A 14721-nucleotide genomic window follows, 5' to 3' on the forward strand; every position below is an offset into this window, starting at 1 on the left:
TGATGATTATTTTTTCGTCGTCTCGCAAGTTGGATGACAAATAGTTGACTCGATGAATAAAATTTTTGGCCATGTTTATCTTTTGATGGAGCGGATGGAATGAATTGTAATTCAAAAATCTGCCACTTGCGATGGGTTTCATGTACCACTCTGTTATGATCTATAGATTCTGTTGTCGTATGAGCAGCATGTCTAAAAACGGTATTTTTTTGTCCACTATATATATATATATATATATATATATATATATATATATATATATATATATATATATATATATATATATATATATATATATATATATATATATATATATATATATATATATATATATATATATATATATATATATATATATATATATATATATATATATATATATATATATATATATATATATATATATATATATATATATATATATATATATATATATATATATATATATATATATATATATATATATATATATATATATATATATATATATATATATATATATATATATATATATATATATATATATATATATATATATATATATATATATATATATATATATATATATACCCTCACGTACATCACTTGCGATGCGTTTATGCAAATGAAATTTCAGGCCCACCTCGAAACTTTCAAACGTCCACACCGAGATACATGTCTGGCAAAGTTCAACTGCTAGTTTTGTTCCCAAGTTTCCAGATGAGTAGGGGTGACCGGGGCCGGTTGACGGAGTGCCTTTTATGAAAAGGCTATTATGCGCAGTAGCGACATCTATAGTGATTTTGGTGGGGTATTAGGTCATCAATGTACCGACGTAATTTCAGGTGTTTTGGTGTTGTCGTTTGTACACGAGCACGTTAGGTAATGTCAAAGACATAACCGAAGAGAAGTAGAATACACTTAGACTGGTAATTCGAATGCTGTAATGTTGACTATCTTCTGCACGGGTGCATTAAAATCAGCTGTTAGGTATTCATATTATATATATATATATATATATATATATATATATATATATATATATATATATATATATATATATATATATATATATATATATATATATATATATATATATATATATATATATATATATATATATATATATATATATATATATATATATATATATATATATATATATATATATATATATATATATATATATATATATATATATATATATATATATATATATATATATATATATACCGTTTTTAGACATGATGCTAATACGACAACAGAATCAACAGATCAAAACAGAGTGGTACATGAAACCCATCGCAAGTGGCAGATTTTTGAATTACAATTCATTCCATCCGCTCCATCAAAAGATAAACATGGGCAACAATTTTATTCATCGAGTCAACTATTTGTCATCCAACCTGCGAGACGACGACAAAATAATCATCATAGATAAACCACTCAGTCTTAACAACTACCCAAAAAAACTTTGACACATACTCATCAATAGGATGCACGAACGCAACATACTCACCCTTCAGACTACCGATAAAAACCTGCAAACTACAGCGTAAATTCGTTAGTTGGGTCACGACTGCGCCCCAACTAGCGAATCGTATCCGTTAATTGGGGCAACTGACAGCTGACAAAAATTACCCAAGGGAAACGCAGATTTTTTGTTTTCTTTCATAAAAAATAAACAGAAATATTTTACATTTCACAAAAGTTGGCTGTTTCCTTCCAGTTTAAAGTTGTTTTTTTTGTGACAAAGTATGTCATTAGTGTTCTTTTTGCCATCAATTATTTTTTGATAAATTCCTTCACATAAAACAGGAAATGGATACACCGTCGGGAAAAAGCCGATAAAGCACAAACATACTACGTTGTTACTAGCTAAAAAAGATTGGATAATGTGATTGAATACATCAGAGATGACCTTCAAACTAATTGATGTTGAATGGAAGAAGCGAAATATTTAACACATTTATTTCACTAAAGTCATTCCGAAATATGAATTCAAAAAATAAAATTCCATTGAATTTCAAAGTATGATTTTTTCTGGATCGCCACAGAAATCAACCGATGAACCCCTTGAAATCAATGACATTCAAACGTCAATCAGTTTTTGACTTTCAGTTTTGACATAAGAGTGTCTTTTAGTTGGGGCATGCCCCAACTAGCGAACACCGAACTAACGAACAGCCCAACTAGCGAACACCCAACTAACGAATTTGCGCTGTACTTACCGGTCATTAGCATACATTTCATACTTATCAAACCAAATTGGAAAACACCTGAAAAACGACTACAAACACATACAACTTGCACATAGAAACATAAAAACAGTTGGACAATTCTACACAAAAATTAAATATCCCGTTCCAGCCGATCACCACAGCAATGTTATTTACAGTATTCCATGCAAACAGTGCAGTTCATGCTACATAGGAATGACGTCAAATATGCTAAAAACCAGGATATGCGGACACAAGACACACTACAATACTTGGGACAAACTTCTACAGGATAGATCGGACACACAGGGCCGTCGAGAGCCGCGTCGGGCCCCAAGGCTTGTATTACTGCCGGGCCCTTTTAAACCTAAGCCCTCTAGTTCAGTATGTATGTCTTGGTTTCTATTAGTCCCCGGTTGTCTCATATTGCCACGTCCACATATAGCGTGCCAGACATGTGAATTTCGATAGCTTCTTATTCCGTGGTATCCAAATCCGGTAATATTGCAATAGCTACGCGTTTGTCAATTTGTGGGTACTCAGGAATCAGGAATCAGTTGCATCTAGCTCAAATGGTACGTTCCCCATGTTGATCGGAGATTTGTGCCTTGCCATGAATCGTCTTTTCATGATTTCCCTGATGGGAAGGATTGGGGAAGTGGTAAGGTTAGGGGTAACGAATATACCTAAGAGACCACGAAACATTATTCAATGGCTTTAGACATGTTGTATATTCGCATACTAAACATATTCAGAAGCCCCTTAATGGCTGTAAGCAATGTTAACAGAGCCGTGTTTTTTTAAAAAAACTCTTCCCTTCTTTATCGACACAGCAAAAGAAAAAATAACTTTCAATAACGTACCCACCCTTTCTCTCTTCTTACGTTTGACATGCCGACTCTTTAAATTAACGATTTAGTGCCTATAGAAATGGGATTCGATCCGCAGTCGAAAACCTCGACTCAATTTGGTAGACGCGTTTGATTACTGGTTGGTGAGAAGATTTGCATGTATACTTGGTTTAATCCAAACTCTACCTAAATGTTTGGTTGAAATTACGCAAATGTTGATTTTGGATTATATTTACAATTGTATTTTTTTCGAAAATACCCTGGGCTTGGGTGATGAGCCTAATGGGCGCGTACTCTTGCTTGGTCGATAAGAGTGGGAGATCCGAGCGAGTGCTGGTTCATTGATCTCTGAATCTCATGACTAATAATCATTCGATCGAGTGTTTTGGCGGGCGGCTGATATGGATGTTTCTACTTTAAAATGGGGGAACATGCTGGTTCAGTTGTTCGGGGACTCATTTGATCTTGAGCATAGTGATCGAGTCATTCGATTCGGATCGATGGACTGTCATCTATAAGAGATGATCAGACTGAAGGTGGGTGTTTTTATCTTTTAAATCGCTCTGTCGCTCTGGCTTGTGAAGATGGCGAGTAACACTCGTTTATAACGAATCGGATTCGCTGTTTTCAGAAACAGAGATGACAATCTCTTATGGATGGAACCTTCTCTTAAACATACTGTTCAGCCACTAGTTAATGCTCAACTAGATCAACTTAATAAGCTGAAACACGTAGTTTTTGAAGAAATCCAATCCACGTGAACCACATCACCAAACACCTAAAAGTAGTTTAGATGCATGTAATATCTATTTCTGTGTTATCTATTATCTTATCTATTCTATTCTCTATTAATATCTATTTCTTTATCCCTCTCGCAGGAGGATTGACAGTATTGTAAACATCATCAAGCCACAATAGACTAAATAGAATTATCTAAATATAAGGACCCTTCGCTCTTTTTGGTTTCTATTTGCACCAAGTGCTACTACTAGAGGTTAATTAGTTCTTATGTTAATAATTCACCAATCATTATAACGCAAGATTTTATTTATATAAGAAGCCCGCTTCAAGATGTTGATTACAATACGCCTCGATAGTGGTGTATCGAGGAGGCCGGGAGGGCTGATAGGAGCCTTTTTTCTGTTCTTTATCTTTCTTCTATTCACCCGCTCATAAACAACAATCAACTAGTAACAAATAGATAATTGAGATAGGATGTGCTATGTGTGGTGGTTGGGTATTCAAGTATTAGTAGTGTTTGAAGTACTAATGTATGTCTTTCATGTGATGATCATAACTTTAGCTGTATCTTGTACCTGTTTTATCTATTGCGTCTCTCATATATTGTCTTTTATCTCTTCTTTTCGAATCCTATACTGCCATTCTACTCACGCCTTCAGCTGGGTCAGCAAAGATGGTGATAGCCAACATCTTAACACTCACACATTCTCAAACGCGGTCTCAAGCGGGATCCTACAAAAATGCCCTCGCGCGCGATTGCGAATCGGTCACGTCCGGAGGTCTATCTTTGATCCCAGAAGCCTGGGTCAAAGCCTTCAGCTGGACCAATTGGGCAAATACGCTCATACCTATTCGGCGGCACGTCTCATGGCGACATGACCGGGAAGCTTATCGATATAAGGGATCCCACTCTCTGCCAGAATTCTGGCCGCGCACCGAAAATTTAATATCAGACTCACGGTTCGCGCGACCATTCAAGAACACACAACACACGCAAATATGTTAGAAAATCACGTTAGCGTACAAACGCTAGAACCCCTCGCGATTTTCTAAACAACCTACGCCCACCAACTCGCAAGCATGATTATACCCCGGTGATAAGGTTAATGTCTCAGCGCTCATAAACTTACCAACCCGATCTCAAGCGTTAATCTACAAACTCCCGCGTTTGCGCCATCATGAATCGGAATCGTCCGGAAGTCTCTATCCTCGGTACCAACAGTCTAGGTCCATGTTTATTTAAAAAAAAATAAATAAAATTGAAAAAGTAAAAAAAAAATCGCTCCCATATCCACTAGACAAAACGTTCCATGGCGACATGACCGGGAACTCTAGTGATATGGGATAACTCACTCCCTGTCAGAATGTGATCCGTACACCGAACAAAATATCAGAATGACGGTCCGCGAATATATCAATGGCTGCAGGGTTTCAAAATTTATACACGCGAAGTCACATACACGCGAGCACACGCGACAAACACGTCAACATACGAACGCTTAAGCCCTTCGCGATCATCTACGCACACCTATGCCCACTATCGCGCAAACTTGATAACACTCCGGTAATTATGTGAACGTTTTAGTACTTAGGAAGTTACGAACGCGAATCCGCAAACGCGCGCGATCATGAATCGGTCACGTCCGGAAATATTTAGCCTTCATTCTAGTAATTTAGGTCCATACATTCAGTTGGACCAATCAAAAAAATAAAGCTCATATCCACTAGACCACACGCTCTACGGCGACATCGCCGGGAACTCGTGATATGGAAGATCTCACTTTCATTTAACATCTGAGCCGTACACCAAATATAAAGTATTAGATTCACGGTCCGCGCACGATTATCCAAAGAACACACGCGAATATGCGAAATACACACGGTTATAAAATAGATTTTATATACGCGAGGTTACATACACGTTAGCATACGCGACATACAAACGCACACGCGATCGAACACGTTAACGTACAAATGCTCGAACCCTTCGCGATGATACATGCGATTGCGAGTCCCTACGTCCGCACATACCTGAACCGTACATTGAATATCACATTCAGAATCACGGCCCGCTACAATTGGCCTAATGCAGTGTTTTATTGGGCGACATTGCCTGTCTCGTCTGCAAATTGTAGTATGTGATTCTGACGGGGAGCCCTTCCGAGAACCTAGCTCTACAGCTCCAGTAGGACAACTCTCGAAAAAAAAAATTAAAGGGTTGTGTACAGGACACGACCACGGTGACATTAAAAATATAGCTTTATTATCTATCACACTTATCGACACACGTTCTTGTTCACTCGCCTGTTTTCATATGTTACAATTTGCTATATACCCTCCCCATTAAAACATAATTTATTGAAGGTCTTTTAACGGTAATCTATTAATTAATCAAGTATCTCACTAGGTGATTGGCATTATTGGGCTGATCCATCTAGTAAAAATTGGCTGGTCTGTCCAGAAAATATATTCAAAAGAAAAGTTCCATATTGAGAGCTGTGATGAGGAAACCCACGCCCGCCAACGGAAATATACAGATTCTCCATAAATTATGAAATTTCATTTTCCATTTAAATTTTCAATAATGTACTAATGAACTTAAGTAAACAATCTTAAGTGTAAGTATTTCTTGATCGATTAGTGGTGGAAAAATGAAATTATTTGATAAATTACATTGTTATGCAACGTTCGCACTACCAGTTAAAACGGGTTTTTATGCTATCTTGGTGACATTTTTTTTGTTGCTAATTATTAAAACGTGTTATAACTCTGTAGTCTAAACGTTGTATTATTAAACCAATTCTGCAGCGTTTTATGTTATATAGGTGTTTTATGTGGTAATAGGACTGACATAATTATATCTTCAGTACAGCGGTTTGTTTCATAATTTAAAACAGATTTATTTTAAAATTTAAATTAGTATACCCAACCGTATTTGTTGTATACCTTAAAACGCAATTAGAACTGTGTTTTAAATACATAGGGTAGGACAGATATTCTGACTGGTTAAACTGGGAAAACAATTTTAAGTCCAGTAACGCTTAAGACATGGCTTGAATTTGAATCGAAAAAGAACACCCGCTTCAACTGCTGCTGGGACGGTAAGTTCTGTTTTAAAATTTTCCGTTGTGTGCAGTACGAAACAAAAGTACTTGAAATTAGAAAACAAAAAGTTCTGCTGGGAATGTGATTGTTTCCGATGCAATTACACTCAGATTTTTCACGCAGGGGATACAGGCCGTGTAAATAAAAACCGCGTAAATTTAAAAAAAACGCGTTAATGAAAACCGCGTAAATTTCAAAATCCGCGTAAAAAATCTGAGTGTACTCTCCTATATAAAATACTACGCTGCTGAACAGTGCAATAACTACAGAAGCACGTTGTCAGATGCCTTACTGATAAAAAACATATAACCGAAATATGAAAACCAATTGGCTCTTTACCCTACGCAGCTACAAAGCGCCGTAAACATGGATTAACAAGTTACAAGCACACACCGTATTGAATTAAATCCAAACCACCCCGCGCACCCACTTTGCAAATCATTCTGTGACACCATGCTGGTACCCGACAAATCCGCACACGGCCACCGCTGCCGAAAATGCATAGCGTCTACCGCTTATTGTAGTGCCCAGACGCTGCAGCCATGATCTTACCCGTTCGACATAAGAACAAAAACTGATTCAAACGGGTACGCGTCACCTCTATTTATAAACTAACCGTATATGGTTTAGTCACTTAGGTGCGAGTGTGTGCAAATGCCAACGTTACCGAAAATCGATAGCGCTTATTGCATCGCCCGGAGACGACGTTGCTCGTGTGGGATAAGAGCAACAACTGATTTAAACGGACATGCGTTGCTTCTATTTATGACTTTTCGTGTTTCATTGAGCAACTAAGCTGCCCTCTTTTGACGGCTGTGTCTGAGAAATCTGCCTCACGAATGGTATTTTTCCCGTTTTTGTGAACTTTTTAATTTTACCAATTTCCAAAAGTCTACTTTTATTGGGGAGATATTAAATTATTACCAATATTTAAGTTAGGTGTTTCTGAATCGGTTGGTGTATGAATGATTAAAATCCATCTAGTAATATCGGAGTTATAAGCGTGCAAACCTTACATAGTTTCGTTACATGGGAGATAGTTTAGATTTTAGAATGACACCTAGCCCCAGATAGTGGAGTAAGACATTTTTAATGTCAAAAAATGTATTTTTTTCGAAAATTCGTGCAGAATTTTCATTTTGATTTTAAGTTTATTGCATCATCATATATTAAATGAAGGCATACGAGTTTAGTTAACTATTGGAACGTATACGTATATTTAGACGGCGCCGGTGGTTGAGTGGTAAGCGTGACCGCCACTCATTCTAGTTGGTGTAGGTTCAATCCCAGCCGAGGTCGTTGAGATTTTTCTGAGGTGAAAAAACTACAAGGGGCAGCCCTATGGGGTTGCACGAGCTGTAGACGTAGGACTATCCTACTTAATGCAATATATTTATTTTCTTAGTACATTTATAGTAATAATAAATCAAATATATTTCTTACGTATGGTTTAATCACAACTAATCAACATCGAATATTACATATTGAACCAAACCTTCTTGGTTATCAGGTCATTTCATTTGTAGTAGGTGATCGAATCCGATTAAACTTATTTAAGAAGATCTGAAGAAAGAAGATAGAAAAGTGTGACCGAACTAATATCTGGAACTAAATCTTTATAGCATAAGATTAGCTTGTAAAAACTTTTCGATTGTGTGTGGTAAAAAACCCGGACCAGTGAAGAAAAATCAAATTTTAGACAATATAATCACATTTCATGTATAGACCAAGCATTCTAGTTATATTTTGTTATTATTGTAACTTTCCTAAAGTACGCAAACAAATATAGCGAAAGCAGTGGTCTTAATCATATATCGAAACTATAAATATACAAGAATCGAAAACAATTTTATATATGGACAAGATGCGTTTTTGTAACGGTTTTTCAAGTGGCAGTGTATTCATTCATAAATAGGCTTTGTAGTATGTACCTATTAGTAGAATTAAAATACTATAGGCTGAGTGAAAATGAATCACGTGAAGGGGAAATGAATAACTGAATTGATCGAACGTAAATAATAAACTTACGTTGTGCAATTTAGTAACAAATTAGATCTACCTACCTACACATTCGCCTCGAACATTAAACCCAAGCGCACAAAGCAAAATGAATCAACGCTGATGATGATGGGTAGAGCGAAAGAGACAACTAATACCACGACACTATGTCAACTGTGTTTGCAAATGGAGCTCGCATGTACAAACTATTTTGTGTACGAATAATTATACATAAAAGTGTGCTGGAAACGAGCACAACACAAAAGATAGCACAGTCGCATTCACTGGGTACCCTACCTCCACAGGCAGTGTAACGGACTTCTAACTCAGCTGCACTGGCTGTGAAAACACAGAACGCAGTGACCTGCTTCGTCTGTCGCTCAACAGCAACTGAGCTGCTCTGGCGAAATCCGTCCGTTTAAATAGTCGATGATGACGTCATTCATAGAAGCGTAGCGCGCTAGGTACACAAATCTGTCGTGCTGGACTAGGGAAGCGCTATTTTCTGTGTGTAAATGCGCGATATTTTGACTAGGTTGCTCATTATTTAAATTTTTAATGCCATGATATCAAAAATCTTTGAGTTTATCTATTGGAATCTATTCTTAGAAGTATTTCGGGGCGACATGCGCAAAAAATTTGAAAATTTATCGTGAGCTGAATTATATGCGTTTAAAATTGGACCACTTTTCGTTACATACCATTTTTGTAGAATTTGCAACGTGCACCCCTATATCGAAAACAAAGACGTAGTCCTACGTCAAAATATGTGGTCACGTCTTCCTTCAGAAGGGAAGTAAAGCCGCTGGTCTCCGGTCCATGAGTTGAAGGGTCGATATCTAGTCCAGATAGTGGAGTCACCTCTCTGGCGTCGATAACGAAATAGTAGAATACAACTTCTATACTTGTTACTGTTTTAACTTACTAAAAAATATCCTCCTGCCGTGATACTTGCCTAATGTGCAGTATATAGTATATACGGCATCTAGAAAAAGCAAGTATCGGACTAATATCCCTTCCCTTTCCTTTCGCGATGTACGTTCGGGGCTGACCGGTGCCGGTGTTGATCAATAAACACTGTCCGTGCCCTCGCATTTTCGTTTGACGTTTTCTTCGAAAAAACTTTGAATTGGCTTTTCAATATTTTGTATGTAATGTATTTCGTCGATTCAAGCAATAAAACTCATATTATAAACTTGTACACAAAGTAGACGACTCCCTTGAGAACGCTTGTTTTAACAAATGTCAACTATCAAATAAAGTTTTCATTTTTTACGCTTTCATCATATAACAATTTAATAAGGCGAATGATTACAAAGAAATTACTATTGCTATTTTTATTGCTCTCTTATGAATACCGGACGTGTTCGCCTATCTTCCGGGTAAAAACGCGGGCCCCCAATTACGACCCGGGCCCAAGGGCAATTGCCCTGGCTGCCTCCCCCTCTCATCGGGCCTGCGGACACAACAGAAATACAAATTGCCCATCTAAAGGAGAAAACAGCACTAATGGATCACAGTATTACACACAATCACAGGTTCGACTTTGAAAACACTAGCATATTAGCCAAAACTGTAAACCACACGCACTTCCCTACATAGAAGTATGCCACATAATCACTAGCAAAAACAGTATTAAGGTGCGAGTCTGCATTTCCGCGCCAAGAGGGCAGCAAATCGGTACCTTTTTGCCTTAATCTCGCAATATCTTTGGAAATAGACCAAAAATAAAAAACAAAAATGGTATCCAGTAAACTAGGATAATTACCGAAGACATTGGCGAAAAATTTATTTCAAATTTCCAATTACTTCCAAAGTGATCGGTAGTTTTAGTAGAGAAAATCGCGAAAATTTCGAATCCTTTATGATTCTGCTCCCGAAAACAAAATTGCCTCTCCCATTTCTCTGCATTCTCTGGTTTCCACCCCACCAAAACCAGTGTTGTATCAACAAGGATTCCGTCCTATTCCTTCGTAGTATATTACAAGTTCATTTATGGATTATAACTGTTTGTAATCATGTGGATTACCAAAAGATGCAGAATGCGATTTTTGCATTGTTATGCGTTGAATAAAATACATTCAACGCTTGCAAATACATCTATTGATCGAGAATTTCTTTATTTGCGGAAGCGCACGCTACTACGCAGTTACACCACTGTTAGCGCGCCTGGGTCAACGTGCATGTGTATGTGAAAACCTCGGCTTCCTTGCTGCTACCTATAGCACGTGGATACATCTATAGCTATAGCAGCACGTGGATGATCGGAGTAATGAGTGAAATGGACAACTGTTATTTCTAATTACCAAAATAATCTCTCAAACTAGTTCCAAAAAGTTTCGAAGGGTCAGGTTTTCCATACTATCGCAACATATCAATTTGCGCCTGAGATATTGAGGCACAGGTTCTGTATTAGGAAGTTATTTGTCGTCTATATAAAGGCTAAAAGAGGACATCATTGTAATTTTTTCTGTATCTGTATTTTCCGGAGGCCATTGTCTGCGAAAATTTTCGGAAACTCAAATGTACATAGTAATAGGACATATTCGAATGAGCTTTTCTCGGAATATGTTTAGTACTGTAAACTAATATCTTAGCTGACATGTTGAAAACAGGCGCACAACTAATTCGTGATCCTGCGACTATAGCGAAAATGTTTTCTAATCTGAAATATAAAAAGTATTCGAATTGATCGAAAATGGAAGCGGTGATGTTTATTGAACAACTCAGGAAATCCTGAGATTGACTCTAAATTCAATTTTCTTGTGCGTATTCTAATATGTTCCAGTTTACGGAGTGTAAAGATATTCTTTCCCGACACTTTGCGCAATTGCACTTTGAGAAAAAAAAAATTATGGGTTAAGCATGCGAATTCATGACAATACGTTTTTTTTTTAAAAATTGAGAACAATTTTACGTTCAATAAAACCAATTCAACCCGGCTACCATTTTGACCATCTATCCGAAGTTTGGATTACTCAGTACGATGTACCATTCGACTCAGTTCGACGAGATATGGCATGTGTGTTTGAGTAAGCATTTTTGAATATAATTATGGGATGAGGAATAAGTATAAATTGCATAACCTATTTGAATGGATATAAATTACTTTGATTTGGTGGTCTAGAACATTGTAGATTAAAAATAGTTTTATTTACTACAAGGTCACTGCTGCCGGCTTCGATTTCTCAGAGGAAGTGAATGAAAATTTGCTCATTCCAAAATATTCAATGGAATATCGACTGACTGTCTGGTATAACGCAGATAGCTGCAATTCAATTAGTACATTGAATGAGACGATTTTTTTAAACATCTAACAATCACAGGAGCGTGGTTCGAAAATATCTTTTCAGTTGAACGAAATTCGGAACACAGTTTTAGAAAAGTCGATTTTCTCACATTTTATCACAAGTACCTGTTGTGGCATCTTGCTCAAGTGGTCTTCGATTCTTCGATTTTGTCTGAGTTACTTGACGACAAAACCCTAAGTAATATAATTATTGGTAGTTTTCATAGTAATTCATATCATGTTTACCTTATGATGATATTCAAAGCATCTATTGTGCTACGTATCCGCATATTTGTCTACATTTCGACAAACAAATCACTAGAATGTGCAAAATTGCGCTTATATAGTTTGACGGATAATTTCACTTGTAAACAAAATTTGGTTAGTTTGCTAACATCGAACATTTGTTTGCACATTTATATTATGCACAATAAATACTAACTCTTAGTTTGATTTAAGCTACTCAATACTGTCCCATTTACTACTAGTTATAGAAAGCGGGTATTCATGGTATTATGACTAAGCCGGCTATTCCCCACATTTTCCTCTTGTCTGAAAATGCGAATACAGTCCAACCCTAATTCGACGATATCTTTCGACGGAACCATAAAAATATAAAACCTCAGAATACGAAGCTTTTGAAATACGCAAATGAGCCACCGAGGAAGAATTCATAATCTAATAAGAACTCAATCGTTCTTCGTTAGGATTCGAACACTCAGATTGGGGGAACAGTATCATAATTCCTGTATCATCAGAATTGACAATAGAATTTTATATACGAATTGCTACTACTTTTCGCGATTGCTAGTTTAAAGATTAGCAAAGAACAAAAACAACAGACTCATAGTGTAGATCAGAAACAAATCAACGGCCAAACATCGATTTGTTTCGTTTCAGATACTGGAAGGTTCTTTTATTCTTTATCTATAATGGAGGTTACCAAATGAGTGTTGGAAGTAAATGACGAAAACCACATGCATGGTTGAGCTTTCGTAATATGTAACATAGTTAGATATTTTGTAATAAAATTCCATTTTTCATTGTGCAAGTACTTTTTCTTAAATTGTTTACGTTCTTTTTAACTTTTTGGTGATACGATTTCGTTTTGATGAATAATAGTGCATTTCAGCTCGACGTTATTCCTGGAAATTGCTAGTTCTAACGGAATTGTGAAACAGAAGGATGAACTAAGGTTTTATTTTAATCAAGGATATAGTTGCTCGGCCAGATAAGTTTCTCGATTTCTTCTATACATGATCTTATTAAAAAAATTTGAACTATATCATTCGACTACAATAAAAGCTTTGATTAGAAATACAATGTCGCTCGATAGATCTCTGATACTTAACAGGATGGGTAAAATTGCAGATTTTTTTTTATTCATTTCGTTTATTTGATAGGCACAAATGCGTTAGCTTGGCGGTGCCAAATTCTTTTGTTTCTACATTTTGGATATCTTAAAACTAGGAGGTTACAATGTTGAAATATTTTTTTTTACAAAAGGAAAAGAAAGTTTACAGCTATCTTAAGACTAGAAATAAGATTCAATATACAAGAGAGGGCCAAAAGATTTTTTTATGAAAAAATTTAAAACAAGGGATTCAGTTTGATATATAAGAGGGGGAGTAATAGTAAAATTGCAGATTGATTTGAGTTACATAAGCAAAGTACAGTTCATCATTTACAATGATTGCAGTCACAAAAATTAGAATTATGTCCTGCTAAGCTCGAAATAAACATTCTCGAGTTTATCTGATACAGTGCAAGATGCAAAATGAATGTTGATGAAGGTGTGACAAAATTGCTAGATGCTTGTGAGCGTTCAGACATGTACACGGAGATGGCCGACGGGCTACCAGCCAGCTGCCGAGAGTACGCGATGGCAGAAACGCACATGAAGAATTTGATGAAAGCCAAAAAACGTAGCTATTGGTGCCGGTTCGTCGACGGGTTAACGAGATAAATGTCGATGAGCACTCTTTGGGGCATGGCCCAGCGCTTACGAAACCCAAACAGTACTTGCTCTCTTGTCATGTAACAATAAAGCCCCAGGGCCAGATAGATTCAAATTTAACTTGTTAAAGAATCTGCCAGATTCTGTCAAGGGACGCTTGTTGAATTTATTTAATAATTTTCTTGAGGGTAATATTGTCCCTCATGACTGGAGGCAAGTGAAGGTCATCACCATCCAAAAACCAGGAAAACCAGCCTCCGACCACAACTTGTATCGACCTTTTGCAAAACTGACCTGTTTCTGATGATGATCTTGTTTCGCCTCGGCAATTGGGTTGAAGCAAATGGCTTTCTGTCAGATACACAATTTGGTTTCCCCAAAGACAAAGGCCCGAACGACTATCTTGACTTGCTCTCAAGAGAAATACAAATTTCAGTTTCTATCCAAATTCCTTTCTGCACCAGCATGGTCTTTCACGGACTCTAAACAAATTTTTGCTAAACTTGCTGTCTGAAAAACACATGCATTTTTCGCATGGTGATTTGTCGAAATTACGAATTAGCTACATGAATCTTCCCCAGG

At 36.6% G+C, this 14721-nt stretch overlaps 1 protein-coding gene across 1 annotated transcript in view; it reads left to right on the forward strand.

Annotated features, from left to right (window-relative positions):
* LOC131694759 (palladin-like) overlaps positions 1-14721 on the forward strand; it is a 43299-nt gene that overhangs the window by 9459 nt on the left and 19119 nt on the right. The gene's annotated exons all lie outside the window — the stretch shown is intronic.

Source organism: Topomyia yanbarensis, unplaced genomic scaffold (assembly GCF_030247195.1).
Source record: "Topomyia yanbarensis strain Yona2022 unplaced genomic scaffold, ASM3024719v1 HiC_scaffold_138, whole genome shotgun sequence".
NCBI classification, from domain to species: domain Eukaryota; kingdom Metazoa; phylum Arthropoda; class Insecta; order Diptera; family Culicidae; genus Topomyia; species Topomyia yanbarensis.